The sequence below is a fragment of the Schistocerca americana genome, chromosome 1 (genome assembly GCF_021461395.2).
Source record: "Schistocerca americana isolate TAMUIC-IGC-003095 chromosome 1, iqSchAmer2.1, whole genome shotgun sequence".
NCBI lineage: Eukaryota > Metazoa > Arthropoda > Insecta > Orthoptera > Acrididae > Schistocerca > Schistocerca americana.
Window position 1 is genome coordinate 1,071,225,283 of NC_060119.1, and position 20,591 is coordinate 1,071,245,873.

At 43.1% G+C, this 20,591-nt stretch overlaps 1 protein-coding gene across 1 annotated transcript in view; it reads right to left on the minus strand.

The window, feature by feature from the left end:
* LOC124617337 (early growth response protein 4) overlaps window positions 1-15,457 on the minus strand; it is a 143,075-nt gene extending 127,618 nt beyond the window's left edge. Inside the window, exon 1 of the mRNA XM_047145256.1 lies at window positions 15,420-15,457. The gene's annotated coding sequence lies outside the window, so the exon portion shown is untranslated. The remainder of the gene's footprint in view (window positions 1-15,419) is intronic.
* Between the last annotated feature and the right edge of the window lie 5,134 nt (window positions 15,458-20,591).

Genomic DNA, 20,591 nt, shown 5'->3' on the forward strand with positions numbered 1-20,591 from the left:
TAGGTCATCATTTCCAACTAAAAATGAAAAAAAAAATACTGAACCATTATAAACCATGACGACAAAACACTGTCCGTTATGGGACTTTGGTACCCATAAATGAACGAAAACTACGGAAGTGATTCTCTGAAGACAGTAGACAGGAAATAAAATCTTTGTTATCCAAGAGATGCAAAAATCAGATGAGTTCTGCAAGAGATAGAATCAAACTCCACGAAATACTAGAGATAGATGTACTTCGAAAAAACAGCATTAAATCTTGTCTTTAAGAAAACCAATGATGAAAAACTCTATGAATATTACAGAAGGCAAGCAGTAGCACTATTATTTAACTACAAAATATTGTTAAAATTAGAGATCACATAGTAGCAGCAACAAAATCCCAACGAAACACGAATCTGTCACTTCAAAGGTTTATACAAGCAGCAAAAGCAGAACAGTAGATGGAAGACAAAGGAAGGAAAATTATTAGTCTCTAATTTGAATCATACAGAATCAACAACTAAAAGTAAGAAACTGTAGGAAAATAAAAAAATTAATTTCGCATGATGTACGAAGCAGTAGGTAGTCATGTTTACCTTTGTCTTCATGTGAAACTGCTTTGCAGCGTTATGGAGACGGCAGGATGAGCTTGACATACGTTAAAAGTATGGTATACGTTGAACTCTTTGGTTGTTGAAACTGTTCATCATATCCGTGATGAACGTTTTTAGGAACACGCTTTAAACGTTCTGCAAAGGTTATCTAACTACCACGGAGAGAGTCAACAAATAAATGGAATCCCACTTTGCCAGTCTTAAGTTGTATGTTTAAAATACGTCAAAAACAAAGAGTACGCTCAACTGCTAGCTCCCCCGCCCCCCTTAATTTCTGAAAGCTGAACCTGTTTATGAACAAATTCCTAAATGTGAAATATATCAGATATGATAACACAACGTAGATACTAATTTTAAAAATATGTGTTTTAGCAAGCTAAGCTTTTTCTTCAAAGTCTTATTAAAAACTTTTATTTGTAAAAGCAGAATGAAGTAAAATTTCGCATATATATATATATATATATTAAACTCAATGACAGCACAGTGCGGACTGATTGGATCTCTTTATTTCTCTTTATTTTGTGAATTTTATGTGATTCAGAAGTGGACTATGCCTCATTCTGAAATCAGCAATAATTCTTTCTCTTATTAAGAGCATTTTTTTTCAGATTACTCTTTTATTTCGACCTAAAAATAAATAACAGACTCCAATTATTTAAAAAAAGGAAAACGCGATGGTTTTTGGTCAGTACTTCAGTCTAGTGATTGATTTCAAAATTACACACTTGAATTACGCGCTAGAGGCCACCATAAGCAGTTTCCGCCATTTCCAACAATTTTTGTTGTTATTTGAGACTAGGTTGTGTTTTGCGCAGAATCGGAAAATATTTCTCGTTATAGACATTTAAGCGTTATATGATATATTAAAGCTATACGGAATATACTGTTAATTCCTCAGGTGCAGAATTTTACAGCGAGTAAAATGCTACATACGTTTGGAACTATTTATATAACATGTGGATAAATAAGCTATACTTCGCCAGTCGGGTGCCTTCCTGCATCTTGAAATAGAAGGTCTTTTATCGTGGAATATGTGATACCTGAAAATGAAATGAACTTCTTTAACGCCTTAACAGTATTACCTGTCACGGAAATGGAAATTTGTGTTATTTCCAACAGATTCTATTTCAAAACGTTTTTAATTTCTAATTAGTCTTTGTTAATACTTCTGCTTAATTTGATTTCACACACCAATGGTTTGTGTGTGGTAGATTAATAATGTAACAGATGAAATATTAAGTAGAATGCTGACAAGATTTTCTCGACTGGAACGCTTTTAAATTCCAATTTAATAGGAACATAACAATGTTGTACATTTAATATATTTTCTAACGTCTATTACAGTGCTGACTGGAGGTGAAACTGAAACTTGTACCATAGTAAAAGACTCTCCCCTGTACTTTACCTCCTCTTAATTACATTGGTATTCAGGGTTCAACTATCAGTAGATACGATTTCGCGCATGCACTATTGATGTCAGAAGTATATTTAAGTTACATATATATTATGTGAAAGAACAAAAGTAATAATAAAGAATACCTGCATTTATATTCTTCGATGAGGGTACGGCTAAGTTAAGCATCCCCTGTTTGCAGTTTTCGTTCATAAAAACTAAAAAGTCCGGTAGCTGTAGAGGATATTCGTAGAACAATTCCGGAAATATACTGACTTTCTTTATCCACGCTAAGGAAAAAACGTGTTCAACAGGAAATTTGACGAACTTGAAGAACAAGCTTTGTTAACATCGGGGTAACAAATACTTGAGGGCATAAAACTGGTAAGAGCGGTCGAAATATTTGCCATCCTGTAAAATGGTTTTTAACGAAACCACAAAGAAAAAAACTGTACTGAGAAGTGATGAAAACTGTTACATCACATACAGTGCCAAATAAAAGAATGTGTTGGTATAATTTGGAGGTATTTATGCTCCAGCATACTTCAGCTGCACTAGCTTCATCCTGCAAATTTAATAGGTTCGTTGGCCTTTTGCTACATCTTAAGGAAATGTCAGGGCACAAAAGACAATGATACCCATCACGTAAAACCGTTGCCTTCTGTCTTCCGTCTTCTGCTAACGGTGTCACCGCTGTACCCGCAGAAACATGACGTAAGGCTGTGCTGGAAATTACCATGAAAACGACTTCTGTCATCACGCTACCGCAGGAATTGACACAGACAAGTTCCGTAGCCACTCATGCTCTGAAAATTCTGTTAAATAAAAAAAGTCGCTTGTGAAACAGACTCTGATGTATAGTCTATTTTTACCAATGATGAGAAGCCACCATGTAGCTCTTCGCGGTACTGTGCCTCAGAATACCCTTTATGTGTCTCATAACATCAGTGAAAATATTATAATCGCGACCAGACAAACAAATTTTCACTTCTTTCTTTCCCCAAGCACTTGGGCTCCCAAACGCGCCATTCACACGTGGATCTTGACTCATGACGCAGCTGGGTAGGTGAATGTTTTTCGGCGTATCGCTCATTGGTAGGCGCGTGTGCACACCGTAGACATGATTTCGTGCCATTAATTTAGAGAGCAAGACTAATGTTACCTTATGCGTGCGACAATGAAGTTTCGCCAGTTGCGCTGGTTGAGTTACTGCGTGTACGTCAGGACAAAAACTATGATCCCGTTTCTTTATCAGCTATTGTTTAAATTTTACGCCGCACTCACTGCCCAGAGATAAGTAGACAGCGTGTCTCTAGCAGCTAATCTCTGCTGACGATACAGCCCCGCCATATTGGAAACTCGTACGATGCAAAGTGTGCGTGGGTGTACGGCTCGCTTTCTCAAAGGTGTCGGAGAGCGCCAGTGTTGAACTAAAATGTTCAAAGAGTGTAGCGTATCCGAGATCTCTGATGTGGATCTAAGCGTAGAATTCGTCCACTACGCCTGATGTATCCCAGTTGCGTGATGTTTAAGCGATTTCCAAAATCTACCAGAAATACAAAATTAGCATCTTTATGTTCACATACAAAACGAATTTGCACAACATTATTAACATAAATTCTGAGAATGGAAACGATTCCCCAAAACCGAAACAATACTGCACCTGTAATACTTCAGAAGAGAGGAGGCCGACAAGACGTAAAAACTTTATAATTATTCGCTCCGTAATGTTCAAGATATTCGCTAAAATCATAACTAATCACAAAGGGGGAAAAGCATCATATTTTAATCAAGCAGGAGAGCCAACTGGCTTCAAAACTAACTAGGTAGATAATTTCCAACTTGTAAACGAATTTATAACAACTAGGTAGATAATTTCCAACTTGTAAACGAATTTATAACAACGAGAAATGTTTATGAACTACCACTGTTTAGGATTCACCGATTTTGAAAATTTTAACAAAATCGGGACTTTGGGAATGAAAAAACACGCAACACTGGTATAATATTCTACAGTATTTATAGTTGTACAGCTCGGTTTTCGGCTGTTACACTATCTTCACGTACTAAGATGAATATTTGTGCCTGTGATATTTTTTAGAATCAAAAATTTTAAACTACTTGGATCTGAAGTGAATCTCATTTGGTTTTCAAATGTGACAAATGTTAATATTGGATTTCAGACAAGATCGAGACGAATTATTTCAGTAAAATGAGATGTGAAACAGTTTTTCTGTACCACTTAAAATAATGCACCACATGACAAATTACAGCAGTTTGTTCTGAGGAGAAAAATTAGTTGAACAATACATAGTAAACTTTGGCAACGTGTTGCGTCAGGTTGACTGAAGAAGATAATCTTGTCCCAATATAACAACTATTACAAACAGATAAAATATTACAAGTGAGACTAAACAGGCAAGTGAAACATATGTAATCATACAAAGTAAAATTTTAACAGGATAACTGAAACCACACTAACTGAAATAATAGAAAAATGGGACGTATGTACATTGTAGAAAATTATGCCAGTGTTGTGTGTTTTCTCATTTACAATGTATAAAATACTCTACCAAGAACCAAAGGAACAGCAAATTAATACGAAACTGGTACTAACGAAAGACGGGGCCTTCTGTGTTTGCGTACTGATGTTTTTAGATTAATAATATCTATGTTTACATATTGATGATCTTTTACATTAATACTTCCAGTTCCATTAGAATTCAACAGAACAGCGAAAAATTCACATCTCTGATATAATCAGCTGTCATACAATTTCAATTACAGTTCAGAATAAATAAATCGTTACATACTTCTATATCCTAGTATCATAAGAATCCTTAAAACAAAAAATAAACAAAAACAGCGCCAATGAAGTATGAAGATATTGAAAGTCACATAGGAGGAAGAAACAGAAAAAAAGCGTCCTGTTGCAGTCTTCTTTCGATAGAACAGAAAACATTCTACATTGCTGTGTGATCTTGTGTCCCGTCGTTCTATACAAAGTGCAGGAACTCTATCTATTTCGAGAATTTTTGGGTCCTTCATTAAGAATAAAGTGCGCAGTACTATACAAAAAGAAGGAAGAATTGTGCAGAGTGAATTCGTTGGCATCCTCATGCTCCACTGTTGAACTACTTGAAATTTTCACACAATATTAGCAGCAGTGGCCTCCGTATCATTACATGAGGGTCTCATGGTGCAATGAACTTACTACACCAAAGAGCAGGCTTCCAAAAATCACTTGATTTCTCCGTAACCCAGTGAGCAAAGCCTTGCAGAAATGACGCGAATTGATTCAGAGTAATAAACTACTCTTAAAGCTGACCAGGGGAGGGAACTGGTAAGTGATGTGCGAATTACAACATTGGAACAGTACTAACGCGTGGACATGAAAATCTAGTTACTGCGTCACAAGTTATCTTAGGCTTTCCCTGCATGTTTGCTGTTTGTGGTTATCTACTCTCCAGGACATTTTAATGGAAAATACATAATCGTTTCACGGTATTGATGATGGAATTTTTTTTTTTTTTTTTTTTTTTTTTTTTTTTTTTTTTGTAGTTCAACAAAGAATGTATTGTATATGGTGACAAGGAAAGAAACAGATGCTGTTACAAATACAACTAATTTAAGTAGAGAATTCAGTAATGCTTCGCTATCTCTTGGTGTTGACAGAGTAGCCAGCCCTGTTCGAAATCCAGAGGATTTTCTAGAAACAAGTGAAACACTATATCCGAAAGAGTTCTTCGCGTTTGCCTGTTTTAATAGGAGAAGCGGAAACAGCAAAAAGCCTTAACGCCGCTGTTGCGAATGAATGACTTCACTGACAATCAGTACATGGGATTGCCCAAGATGCCCGTTCAGTGAACCCTGTGCCATTTCTGTCTCACTTCTGTTGAAGTTCTCCACGTTGACCGTGTAGCAGGTCGAATTTATGGCGGCCTATCGCACGAATCTTTGTTTCGTTCTCAGTTGTTGCTTCGCTGCTGCTTTCGAGTGATTTGTTTCCAGAACACTGCGCTGCTTCACGTTTTTTTCACTTCTTGTGTCAAAAATCTCGTTTGCTAGATTCTCAGAGTCGAGTGGAACAGATTCACTAGCTCCGAAAATTCCAAGCAAGTGCTGAAAATCGAAATGCTCTTCCCATAACGTAGCACATGAAGTTATGAATATTGACTTAATACGAGCCACCGTGATTTACAACAAGGAGCATGGTCACTGAAACATTTCGAAATAACTGAGGGAAGGCAGATGATATAAGCTAACTAATTCAAAGAAAGTTATGTATCTAAGCTTAGTTTTCTTTTTGTAGTCGAACTTCCAGGGATATTCTTCACATGCTAGATTCTCTATTTCTCTAGTAGTGCACATAGACGTTTGGCTCCCAGAGTGGACAACACTGACCTAAAAGGAAATTACAAGTCATTCCACTGTCCGGGTTTGGAGTATCAGCCAGCAACCCCTGTCAGACATTTCCACCTGTAAATCACATTGTTCCACTTATAGTTTACTGGGATTTCTCCCGTTCTGGTCGTCTGGGTAGGAAATTATTTATATTTTTTTTAAATCTTTGCGGCAACCCTTACTCCAGTTACCAAATTCAATAGCGCAGAACACGCAGGTTGTAAGAAAATTCCGTATACAAAACTTTAGACGTTTAGAGGAGATTTTCATATGTGACAAAAATGTCACAGGTGCCCTGCTTTCCCGCTCTGGGTCTATGAAGGTTTTTACTCTAGTAATGTCCAGAGACGGTGCTCAAACTGCAGTGAGGTTGACAGTGTTTTAAAGATTTTGCTGACCCCTTACGGATTTCTTTCTGTGAACGGAGAAGAAACGTCTTGTGAACAAGACACCTACAGGCACTCCAGACGAGCAGACTGCCCTTTTAGCTGCAGCTGTGGCCATTATTCGCGAGACGTAGTTATTTTGAGGATATTAGACAGTCATTTAGCATGCAGATGCCTGTTGTGCATTAATGCTGACAGGTAACATTTCCCAAAGCACCCTAAAACAACATTTATCACACAGAAGTCAGAACATCACTACTGTCCAAACTTCCATGACACTCTAGCGCAGAAAAGATGCACCTGTCACATAAGAAAAATGTTTCTTTTTATCTGCTCCAAACAATCTAAATTTTTTTATATGTAGTTGGTTTACGCCCCGTATATTTAGGGTCATTTTTCAGATCTAGTCCACAACACTCTTTTATAATACACGCAGTTAAATCGATGACAGTCTAGGTCTAGTAAACGATTTAGAAACCAGCAAATACTCTTTTCGGTGGAACAACCACTCACTACACTATACCAGTTTATTTTAATGTTTGGGTTAATGCTGGGTTACCAGCACTTGTAAAAGACGACATCATTCTCTGTCAAGGTAGTCCAGAGGTGGCGCTCGGCGCTTGGCTAGGTCGTGTGTCGTAAGTGTAGCTAACAGGTGACGCACGCTGTCAGTGTTTAGGCCCCAAAAGTGGTGCAATCCACTAAGCATGACGTCACTCTGGTTCTCAGCTGGGAGAGAGTGGACATGCCAAGTGTCCAGTGATATCCTACTACAACGGCTGTCATCTGTAATGTGACGGCGACTATGTATAGCACATGGCATGGAAGAGTGGGCAGTATAGAATAACTCCACTGCAAAACGAGAGATGCATCTGACGCACAATCCAGTAACAGTCAGCGGGACACTACCTTTAGTATGAATAGGAAATAATTACGTACAAAGGAAAGAAACATCATCTGAAAACAGTTATTGTGGAGTTTAAGTGAAGTCGTTACTGATGAAATGAGAAGATAGAATCAAAAGATAACAATCGATAGAAAGTTAGTTTACAGTTAATACTTATTGTACTTCTGCGTCGGGCAATAGCGAATGTGCAGTTGTACATCTGTAAGTGATTAGTGACAATTCTGATGTTACACTCATTAGTGTTTAATGTTTAACACATCGAAAGGTTGCTAGTCGCTGAATATTATCAGATATTTATTCGTAGTACATGAATACTTAACAGTATTATGCATATGACGGAAGATTGATAAACATACTACGGGGAAATAGGCGGTTTAGATCGCACATTTTTCTTATTAACGGTTATTAATCTCGCAAACTGTTTTCTTCAGATGACAGTGGAAACCAATGATAAATAAAACTATTGTTTGATCTACAGGGATTGACACCCTGCAATAAATTTCAGCGCAGTCACGGTTTCACAGTGGCATCACTTCGTAATTTAAAAAAAATTGAGAAACGTCTATAATAAATACAACGGCCGTGAGAGCGGTGTGCTGACCACATGCTCCTCCATATCGGGATCCAGTGACGCCTTTGAGCTGGAAATGACACGCCGGTCGGTCGGTACCTTTGAGCCTTCAAGGCCTGTTTGGACGGAGGTTAGCTTTTTCCTATGATAAACGACTTTTGCGTAATGTTGATTCTGCCGTATATGGAGCATTTGTTTCCTAAGGGATGAGGAAGGAAATAGTCCTAACTACTGAAGTTACTGAGATGTTCTGGATCCTACCAAGAAAAAGTACAGAAGTTGAAGACTGTTAAGAATGTCAATCAAAATGAAGTTGTGTTAGAAAGCGATATATCAAAGGAAAAAGTTCGAGTTGCGAGCGTAAGTTAAGATTACAGCTTACTGCCATTGTTGTTTAATTTTAAAGTGTAAGAAACAATAAATGAAGCGGAAGAAACATTCTTAGCATTACTAGAGGCCCCAAATATGACATTCCTTTTCACCCTAGGTATAAAAAGATAACGAACGGGTAAAATGAGCGAGAAAGTAAGAGAGGAATTAGTTTGAGAAATATCTAAATAAAGACGACAGTGATAAACAGGAATAGAACGGAGAATGGTCATCCGCTAACCTTCGTAAGGCATAGAAGAAGTCAAACAATTCTGTTAGTCAGCAAGCAAGATAACTTAATCTGGCCAGAGTAAGGGAGAATTCAGGGACAGATTGATGCTGGCTACCTTCGGCATAAGTGGCTTGTTGATATCGATTACTAATAAGCCCTGAGGAAGTTTTGAGTGTGTACATCTGCATAAAGGCAGTGCATTCGAGTGAAACGTGGAAAACTTTGGAGGTAGAAGTTGATAGTATGTAAAATGAGGTAGTGAGGCAGGAGGAAGATAAATATCAACTACGCAGGTTAAATAAGAAATGTGTAACTCCTAGAAAGAACGTAAAAGAATGGAAGGGACGTGTCGTATAAAAGAATCACTGGCACTGAACGGAACTGTTGTTGTTGTTGTTGTTGTGGTAGTGATAGTAGTGGTGGTGGTGGTGATGTGCAGTTCGAAGACTGTTTCGACGTAGCTCTCCACACCAATGTATCTAGTTGAAATCTGTTCATCCTTCCGTAACTACTGAAACCCACATTCATTCAAATCCACATACTGTATTTTAGACTTGGTCTGCCTCTAAAATTTTAATCCCTCACGCATCCCTCTATTACCAAATTGCCTACTCCATTAGTGTAGTCAGATTGTGCCATAAACTTCCGTTTTTCCTAGTTCGATTCAGTATCTCGTCATTTGTTATACGATGTACCCAAGCAAATTTCAGCATTATTTGTAGAATTTCAATTCAGTGGCTCCGATTCTCTTACGTTTACTTGCGCACACTGCTACACTCCACATCGATACATTCAGAAAGGCTTCCTAACACTTAAATTTACATTCGGCACTAACATATTTCTCTTTTCCAAGAAACTGGTTCAAATGGCTCTGAGCACTATGGGACTTAACAGCTATGGTCATCAGTCCCCTAGAACTTAGAACTACTTAAACCTAACTAACCTAAGGACATCAGACAACACCCAGTCATCACGAGGCAGAGAAAATCCCTGAGCCCGCCGGGAACCGAACCCGGGAACCCGGGCGCGGGAAGCGAGAACGCTGCCGCACGACCACGAGCTGCGGACTTTCCAAGAAATGATTTTATTGCTATTGCCAGCCTTATTTTATTTCCTCCCTACTTCGACTGGCATCACTTATTTTGCTGCCCAAATAGTAAAACTAATCTACTACTTTTAGCGTCTTATTTCCGAAATAATCCCTTCAGAATTACCTGTTTTAAGCTGATTATATTCCATTAGCTTCGTTTTAATTTAGTTGGTTAGTTCCATGTTCTATAGAACATTTGAACGGATCCTTTATCGAGTTGACGTGCAAAGAGTCAGACTATACGATATTTATGTAATGTTAACGCTAATGAACAAATTATTATTTTTCGTCCTACTCATGTAAATATTCTTAATTACTACTTCTTTTTTAATGACTACCAGTTTTTAACAACAAATTCGTCAACGGAACAGAAAGAGCTGTCCAGGAAAAATGCTTTAAATTGGATTTAAAACTTGCTTCGCTACCTGTTAGACATTTTATGTTGTTGGGCAAACGATAAACTTTTTTTGCATCGTATTCAATTCCTTTCTCAACTACTAACAGATTTGCCATGCCTAGTGTTCTAGGCATGGACATCACTGGTCTTCTCGAACTGTGAAGGATTATACAGTACACGACGAATTTCGTTAGCGAATATATTGTGACAGTGCAGTCAAAATGCTTGGCTCGTTGAAGAGGTACCTACATGAAGTCCGTGGGTGAACACCACGTATTATTCTTACAGCTCGCTTTTGTGCAATCAATACTTTCTTTCTATTTTATGAGTTACCCCAGAAAACTATTCCGTAAGATATTAGTGAGTGAAATATGCAAAACAGGTTGGTAAGTTTGTTTCTAAGATTAGCAATTATATGAAGAGCAAAGTAGATGAACTTTTTGAGAAGCTCAGTAATATGCTTCCTCCAGCTCAGGTTTTCATCAATATGTACACTCAAAAATTTTCTGAATTCTGCACTATTTACTGACTCCTGTTCATGTGTTACATCAGTTGTTGGTATGATTCTGTTTTGTTGTGCAGAACTGAATGTTATGTGTTTTAATAAAATTTAGGAAGAGTCCATTTTCTGAGAACCTCTTTATAATTCTTCGGAAAATATTATTTACTAACTCTTCTGTTGCTTTCCCTTTTATGGGATTTATTATAACATTAGTATCATCTGCAAAATGTTCTAATTTTGCTTGTTGAATTTTATGTGGAAGGTCATTCACATATTCAAGGAAAGAGTGGAGCCATTATTCAACTCTGTGGGACTCCATTTTCCCTAGTCACTGAAGTTTTCTTTCTTTCTGACATCGTCTGAATTATTTAGCACAACTTTTAGCTATTTGTTAAGTATGATTCAAAGCAGTGGTGTGTAAAGGAATCAATTCCATAAAACTTGAGTTTTTCTAGGAGAGTAATATGTTCAACGCACTCAAACGCCTTGGACAGACCAAAGAAAATACCAATTGGCGACATATTACTATTTAAGGCTTTTGCTAATTGATGAGTAAATATATGTGAACAACATTTTCAGTCGAGCAACCTTTCTGAAATCCGAACTGTGATATTCTAAGTAAATTGTTTCCACGCGAGTGTGTGACTACTCTTGAGGACACCGCTTTTTCGTTGATCCTTCACCGTCTCTGAACAGAGGGAACTGAAAAGGTTAATGTAGTAGGTGTGGACAGAGATGGGAAAACTGTAAAAGAGGCTTTGAGTTTAGTAGGTATGCAGAGACGAGAAAGGTAGCCTAAGAAAGGAAGTGATCTAGGACGCTTACAAGCCAGTCGAAATACTGGTGACTAAGAATCAAAGTAAATGCAGCGAATAAAGATGTCCTCGGCGAAATAGCGTAATCTTTGCACTGCAGAAGTTTCCATCTCACTAACTGCGAAATATACTGGAAGAACACGTTTCTCGAAGAGCAGTTGATTGCGAGGAAGCGAAATGAATCATAAAAGGCAGTTGGCAGCGGCCAGAGAGGCTGCGCGGTACGGCTAACGGTACGCCGGCGCTACGTCACAGTCGACTCACACAGCAGGCGCGCCAATTGCAGCAGAAGCGGGAGAAACGCCGACTATTAGAACCGATCCCGTCGCAGACGAGACTCCTCGCGGCTTTGGTGGCGGGCAAGGCTTTCTGCAATGTCAACCTGTCGCACAGACACAACGTGACTCAACTCGCAGCCGGCGACCTCTAAATGTGACTCATTTTCCAGACGGTCTAAGGTCAGAGATGCTACCGGCAACGATATGAATGTGCGAGGAATGACGTCTGCATCTTACTTGCTTTACATCTACATAATAAGCCGACAAAGGAAGTCACGTTATTGTGACTATTTGTTATAACTGATTCGGAAACACGGAGATAATCTGCCCATAACATTCACGTTTAGTAGTTGTTAGTTTATCGTTTTTGACAGTGTTTTGATTCAGAGGTAGAGAGAAAATGTGCATTAAACACCACGCTTAACTAAAAATAGCGAAGTGACACGAAACGCGAACTTCCGCAGCTTAAGCACTAACGTTGGTAGCTGAAACTGAAAATGATATGGTGAAATCCGTCACATTAATTGTTAAATTAAATGTGAACTAATACAAACCTATATCATTTTCGAATATCTCTAATAGAGCTCTCAGAATACCACGATACAACCCTATCTCTGAAGCAATAAAACGTTGTATGACCCAGTTCCTATCACAACAAGGCGAGTCCATGTTAATGGAAGTTTGGGTGTTCATAGGAGATAATGGATCGGACGAAAACTGTACTGGTACACAGCTTGAGACTGTTCCAGTTAGCAGCACTAATCACTTCAGGCAACTGACGAGTCATATAAAATTATCGCTTGTAACGTCTCAAAATTATTTTCATTTACTCAATACAGACACTGATCACTACTTAAACTAAACCACAGCAATGTACCTAAACATATTATAGTTTCAGTATGCTGAAGAATAGTGCACTGGCTGAAACGTCGACGGCGCTAAGCTACGTTTTCAATATCGAAACACTTGTTCTGAAGAATGCACTGCAGTCTCAAGTGATAACTGAGCCAAAATCAAAATACATAATACTTCCAGAGCCGCGAAACAGGACATGAGAGTTCTATCGGCAAGGCATCATTTACAATTGCCCCCTGTCACAATTTTTTAAACAGTTTCAGTATTTCGTGCCCCAGAGCTTGCAGACTTTATTGAAAATTCTACAGAACTACATCAGTTACTTTGAAAACACTATCGTTACCAGTTCCCATTCTTCCAAATCATCATCGAGCGCACGAAATTTTTCAGTCACGGTATGTATGCAGCTGCATATATGATGTCACACTCCACTGTACGTAATGTAAAAACAGTGAAACAGACATTGCCAAGAGGCTCAAAGGCTTTATATATAGTTGGAACACGATGTGCATATAGAGACAGATTCTGTGACTCAAATCGATCTTGTCCCTAACGATTATGATTATTTGTTACAATCGAAATTGATAGCAATAAAAAAAGCTTTAAAGCATCAGATGGCGGTAAATAGCAAGCATATGACGACACTGCAGCGCCAAAAGATTATAAATCACTCATTTTCCCGCACTGCTTGAATGACAGTCTCGATGCCTAATCGTAACAGAAGCCAGAGCAACGTCAGTCTAACGACCGCGTTTTCATTCCCGGTATTGTAGAAAGTGACTGCCTCTGCGACAATCTATAAATCATGTAACTGGGAACATTATTAAAAATTGGGTCTAATTCAGAGTATATACACTAAGAAATGCAGGCTGATCGTGAGACACCACGTTTACAACTCTAACCTTACTACAAAATAAGAATGTAATGGACAATTTCGATTTATATGATGGAAACTGGCACTGTTGCGCATGTTAGGTACTATATCTGTAGAAGAGCTTCATTTAATCACTATTAATGTTACGTTTGTGTTGACAATGTCGCTTGATAAGAATGGCTTAGGAAGTCGTGGTTTTTCAAGAGTCGATCACATTCCTACATCACATCACTCTGCAGATCCAGCAATTCCAAATAACATTACTCTGCGTTGACGACGATGTCAAGATGTGCTTCAAAACCTTAATTTTTTGCCAACGCATCAAATGAGCGAAACTAGACAGGAATCAAACACACCACCTATGGCTGCATACCTGCGCATTATTGCATAAGTCGTGCCCGTCGTCTTTGAAGGTAACATCATTAGGGTGAGTGGGTCGCGTCGGGTTCAGCCAACAGGGGATACCAGAGGACACTTGAAGATGATCCCAGCAGAGGGGTCGAAACGTCGAGTGTTGAAATGACAATAATTATTGTTTATTTTCCACTGTTGGCTAGTTTCGGCTACTGCAGCATTGTCAAGCGGTATATGGGTACCAGGCTGTCCACCTAGCAATGTATGGTGGGCAGCAGTAAGACTTACAAGCAGTGAGTTGGTACATCAGGTCGTAAGCTTTATGTTTGCCCGCCATTTGGCTTTGGTTGGACAGCGTGGTGGGCAGTCCACATGCACGACGGCTACCAAAAAATGTTCAAATGTGTGTGAAATCTTATGGGACTTAACTGCTAAGGTCATCAGTCCCTAAGCCGACACACTACTTAACCTGAATTAGCCTAAGGACAAACACACACACACCCATGCCCGAGGGAGGACTCGAACCTCCACCGGGACCCGCCGCACAGTCTATGACTGCAGCGCCTCAGACCGCTCGGCTAATCCCGCGCGGCACGCGACAGCTACCGCTTGACAATGGCATAACAGTCGAAATTAACTAATATTGGAAGTTACACTTTTTGTACGATTGTGGTACCGTATCAGATGGAGGCAGTCGAGTATTGTAGTTTGAAGAGTAACGTGACGCGACCTATTCACCCACAGATTTTACCTTCGCCGATGGCACAGTGATAGTGAGAAGTATAGGCGCACCTGGAGGCACGAGCCAGAGCGCCAGCAGATCGTCGACGCTGGGCGCATGGAGGTGCGGCGCGACCGCTGGTGCGGGCGGGTCGGCTCCACCCCCGGCGCCACCCCCGCCGGCCGCGGCCGCCGCCGCCGCCCCCAGCAGCAGCTGCTGCACCTGCAGGATGTCTACGAACTCCTCCGACGAGTCACTGGCCGAGTCTTCGTCGTTGGGCCGCAGCCTTCTCATCGTCGCAGCCGGCATGGCGCCCGCTGGCCCCTCGGCGGCTGCTCGCGCCACCCATGCCAGCTCAGCAGCACATAATACCTCCCCCACCAGCACAAATAACGCACAGCGCGCGAGTCGAAAGAACGAAAAAAAAAAAATAGGTCGTAGTAATCGGAGGTCGGTCGAGCACTGTGGAGCACCACCACCACGGCGACTAGCGCGGCCACCACCGGGTTGACGCGCACCGAGCGAGGACGAGGCCGTCGGAGCGACCGGCCGAGAGCAGCGGCCAGCTGACACTGGCGCAAGCCGGGCCGCGCGCGCCGCGTTTCTGAATGGGAGGAGGAGCCGCGGAGGAGGGGGCGACCGCGGGCCGAGCGTGTGTGCGTGACAGCTACTCACCGGCGACACCGACGCATTTCCCGGCGCTGCCGCGGCGTCCCCCGGCGGCGCCACCATTGGTGACGTCACGCGCCCGGCGTCATCGCCAGCGCCTGGAAGCCGGCGGCAGAGCACCTCGGACTGCGGCCGCCGCTCGCGTAGGCAGTCGGCGGGGAGGGGGGCGGAATACGATGGAAAGATGGGGTGCGCGGGGAGCTCGGCGCGACGCTCGCCGACGGCTCCGGGCCGAGACTAGCTCGGGCGGCAGGAAGGCCGCTGGCACGGGCGGCGCGTCATGACACGCGGTGCCCTTCTCCGGCCCCCACCCGCCGCTGCCCCCTCCCCCGGCCCTGCGCGCCCCCCACCACCGTGCCCCGGCTCCTGATGCAACGTCTTTTTAAATCTCGCACCTCTCCTCGCTCGCCCGATCCCCACCACCGCCGTCCGCAGTTTTTGGCGGCGACGTGCCGGGAGCTCGGCCCGGTGACGTCACGGCGCGCGGCGCGGCTCGGCGGCAGGTAGGCATTCCCGGTAAGGACCGCAGTCGCACCTCGGCTCTGGCAGCGCCATTGTTTCGCTAATTGCGAGCGCTGCTGCGACGTGAGGCGAGACGGCGTGACGCGTTGGGTGCGAGGCGCTAGGCCAGGGTCGAGGCGCGCGCGTCCCTCGCGGAGGCCTTACCCGGCCAGGAAGGACGCCAGCTTGTCGGCGTGGGCAGCGCCAGTCGTTATGCCGCCGAGCAATGTTTTCCTAAGTAGGTCAGGGGTACGCTAACGGATAACATAGGCTGCAGCAACCTCTCGGCGCTATATGGGTCTCTTATGCAGTTGGTATACGGACCGTGCTCCGAACGATGGGCACTGAAGGTGCCGAGCTCCCGACATCAGAGCGTCGAGAAACCACGTTCGGGAGTCTTTCCGAACGTGTAAGGCAGTATACAGGGTGTTGCAAAAAGGTACGGCCAAACTTTCAGGAAACATTCCTCACACACAAAGAAAGAAAATATATTATGTGGACATGTGTCCGGAAACGCTTACTTTCCATGTCAGAGCTCATTTTATTACTTCTCTTCAAATCACATTAATCATGGAATGGAAACACACAGCAACAGAACGTACCAGCGTGACTTCAAACACTTTGTTACAGGAAATGTTCAAAATGTCCTCCGTTAGCGAGGATACATGCACCCACCATCCGTCGCATGGAATCCCTGATGCGCTGATGCGGCCCTGGAGAATGGCGTATTGTATCACAGCCGTCCACAATACGAGCACGAAGAGTCTCTACTTTTGGTACCGGGGTTGCGTAGACAAGAGCTTTCAAATGCCCTCATAAATGAAAGTCAAGAGGGTTGAGGTCAGGAGAGCGTGGAGGCCATGGAATTGGTCCGCCTCTACCAATCCATCGGTCACCGAATCTGTTGTTGAGAAGCGTACGAACACTTCGACTGAAATGTGCAGGAGCTCCATCGTGCATGAACCACATGTTGTGTCGTACTTGTAAAGGCACATCTTCTAGCAGCACAGGTAGAGTATCCCGTATGAAATCATGATAACGTGCTCCATTGAGCGTAGGTGGAACAACATGGGGCCCAAACAAGACATCACCAACAATGCCTGCCCAAACGTTCACAGAAAATCTGTGTTGATGACGTGATTGCACAACTGCGTGCGGATTCTCGTCAGCCCACACATGTTGATTGTGAAAATTTACAATTTGATCACATTGGAATAAAGCCTCATCCATAAAGAGAACATTTGCACTGAAATGAGGATTGACACATTGTTGTGTGAACCATTCGCAGAAGTGTACCCGTGGAGGACAATCAGCTGCTGATAGTGCCTGCACACGCTGTACATGGTACGGAAACAACTGGTTCTCCCGTAGCACTCTCCATACAGTGACGTGGTCAACGTTACCTTGTACAGCAGCAGCTTCTCTGACGCTGACATTAGGGTTATCGTCAACTGCACGAAGAATTGCCTCGTCCATTGCAGGTGTCCTCGTCGTTCTAGGTCTTCCCCAGTCGCGAATCGTAGGCTGGAATGTTCCGTGCTCCCTAAGACGCCGATCAATTGCTTCGAACGTCTTCCTGTCGGGACAACCTTCGTTCTGGAAATCTGTCTCGATACAAACGTACCGCGCCACGGCTATTGCGCCGTGGTAATCCATACATCAAATGAGCATCTGCCAACTCCGCAATTGTAAACATTGCACTGACTGCAAAACCACGTTCGTGATGAACACTAACCTGTTGATGCTACGTACTGATGTGCTTGATGCTAGTACTGTAGAGCAATGAGTCGCATGTGAACACAAGCACCGAAGTCAAACCGAGCGGGGTGGCGCAGTGGTTAGACACTGGACTCGCATTCGGGAGGACGACGGTTCAATCCCGCGTCCGGCCATCCTGATTTAGGTTTTCCGTGATTTCCCTAAATCGCTCCAGGTAAATGCCGGGATGGTTCCTCTGAAAGGGCACGGCCGACTTCCTTCCCAATCCTTCCCTAATCCGATGAGACCGATGACCACGTTGTCTGGTCTCCTTCCCCAAACCAACCAACCAACCGAAGTCAACATTACCTTCCTTCAATTGGGCCAACTGGCGGTGAATCGAGGAAGTACAGTACATACTGACGAAACTAAAATGAGCTCTAACATGGAAATTAAGCGTTTCCGGACACATGTCCACATAACATCTTTTCCTTATTTGTGTGTGAGGAACGATTCCTGAAAGTTTGGCCGTACCTTTTTGTAACACCCTGTACAGGATGTCAGAAATATTCTGTACGTCCGTTTGTACTGTAGAGCAATGAGTCGCATGTGAACACAAGCACCGAAGTCAACATTACCTTCCTTCAATTGGGCCAATGACGGAAGAATGCCACGCTGCTCCACGCCAACCGACCAGATCCCGGCCCGGAAACGGTGAAAGGACCAAATATATGTCGGCCGATGAGACGACTAACCGAACGACGAACCAACGGTCGTCCCGTTCCAATCTCCCTCCGTCGGACAGTTCACGTGTGTCGCCAGCGGTCGGCGAGCACTGGCTGTCGGCGCCTCACCGGCGTTCCGTCCCCGACTTCACTGCTGTGTCCCGACTGCACTCTTGGTCCATCTCCAACTGACTGCCAGACACACGATGACCCGGAAATACTACCGGTCGCTCCAGAGATGGTACGACAGTGCACTTATCAATAAGCGCTGCTACTGCCGCTCACGGGCAAGTAAGGCAGGAAGTTAGTGACGGCAGTAAATGGAATAAGAACACGAGGCGGCAATACCGTAATAGAAGATGACAATAAATGGGATAAACGCGAGCCGTGCACGTCGATGATGTGGCGTGAGTGGAAGGCAGGCTATAGGTGTGCGTGGCCATAGTCGCACTGCTAGTAACGTTCCACAACAGTTCGTTTGACTCGGCTGAGTTTATAAGCTCTCATATCTGGCTGTGATAGCTGTACCTCTTCAAGGGACCTACGCCTTCCGTTAAGAGGCAGCGCACAGTCTGGATGGAAGGATCTTAATTGTGGTCCCTCTCTTTTGAGCCCAACCCGACGGATACCTATGGTAGATCGGGGAAAACCACCGTTCAGGCTGTGTTGCTGGCGGGGCCGGAAGGTGCTAACTGCCACACCACGTATCATTGTTAAGTCTCATTGGCTCAGCGTGAATTGTTTGTACAACCAACCTACACAGCCTATACCTCAACCTCCACTACACTAACAACTTCTGATCTGAAGCTTTAAGTTAGGCACCTCTTCAAGGGACCTACGCCCCCTGGTAAGAGGCGGCGTACGGCCTGAATGGAAGGATCTTAATTATGGTTCCTCTCTTTTGAGCCCAACCCGACGGATACCTATGGTAGATCGGGGAAAACCACCGTTCAGGTCGTGTTGTCGGCGGGGCCGGGAGGTGCTTGCGCCTGATGTACTCTACTAGGAGCCTTGTAGGCTCAACACAAACCGTTAGCGTCATTACCTTATTACTTTTACCACAAGTACCCTTTCATTAGCAACTTTGAGCCAAGCAGTTACCTCTCTAATGTATATCGTAAATAGTTTAGCAGGCTGGACATGGAGGTCTTAGTCTTAGTTTCTAGCTTTAACGTACCCTAATCTCTTCTAGTTAATTAGTTTTTAGGATGGTAGATGTTAAAAGCATGTGAGCGACGGCCAGTGACTTGAGGGTCATTCCAAGACCCGGGCCGCCGCCCACAACCAGGTGACGGGCAATATTATACCTATCTCTTCCCTATTCAGTTCTCTTCCTTCCTTCTTTCTAAATATTTAATTTCGTTTTTTTATTAATATCTCACTTGATTTTGTATTAGTTATAAGTTTTTCTAATGGTACACAAAAAAAGATCTCAAATGGATGTAAACAAATAGAGCCCCCCTCCACGTGGCGGGACACGGGCAACGGTGTGAGTGGGGACGGGAGCCGGAGTGGTGTTAACTTTCAGTCACTCCGGACCCCGGACCCAGTCACAGCGGCTAAGTGGCAACATACGACCCACCATAAGAAATTAGACGGTGGGTCATAAAATATAAGCAGCTAGAGAAAAAAAAAGCGTGCGATCTGCCACTGCTACCCTTACAGTATGACCGTTAGGGCTGGCGTCTTTGTTGCGTGGACGTCCAGAATCCTGTCTACGGGTGTGAAAATGTTCGCGTGCCCATTGAAACCGGCTTCTTTGCTCAGGTAACGCAGCACGTCTAACTTTTGTGGCAGTCCTCCGAAAGGACCACTGCGGCACTCGGATGGCAGCAATTTGACCCCTTTCAAGTTCCCTCTGTTGACTGTAGGAAGCACTAATGCGCCTCCGTGACATGGTTACCTGCTTGCTTCAAACGTTCCCGCTGTTAGCATTCTCTATGAGAGGGTAGATAAAATCGCGCTCTGATAGCTATACCACTATGCCATCCGTTGGCGGTCGACGTGAAACCATTATCAATACATCCATTACACGCCAGATAGCAAATGGTATCATCGTATCGAAATCGACGTCATCTTTCCAAGTGTACTAATTTTCTTTCCAGCAATGTGATCTTAATTATCCTTTCTGTAAGCGCTCGAGACACTGACAATGGCATTGGCTGCATCTCTGAGATCATATTCCATGCATCTTCCTTGTTTTATCGCAACTGGTGAAAAGACGTGTTGACAACGCAGACCGTAGTGCACTGTC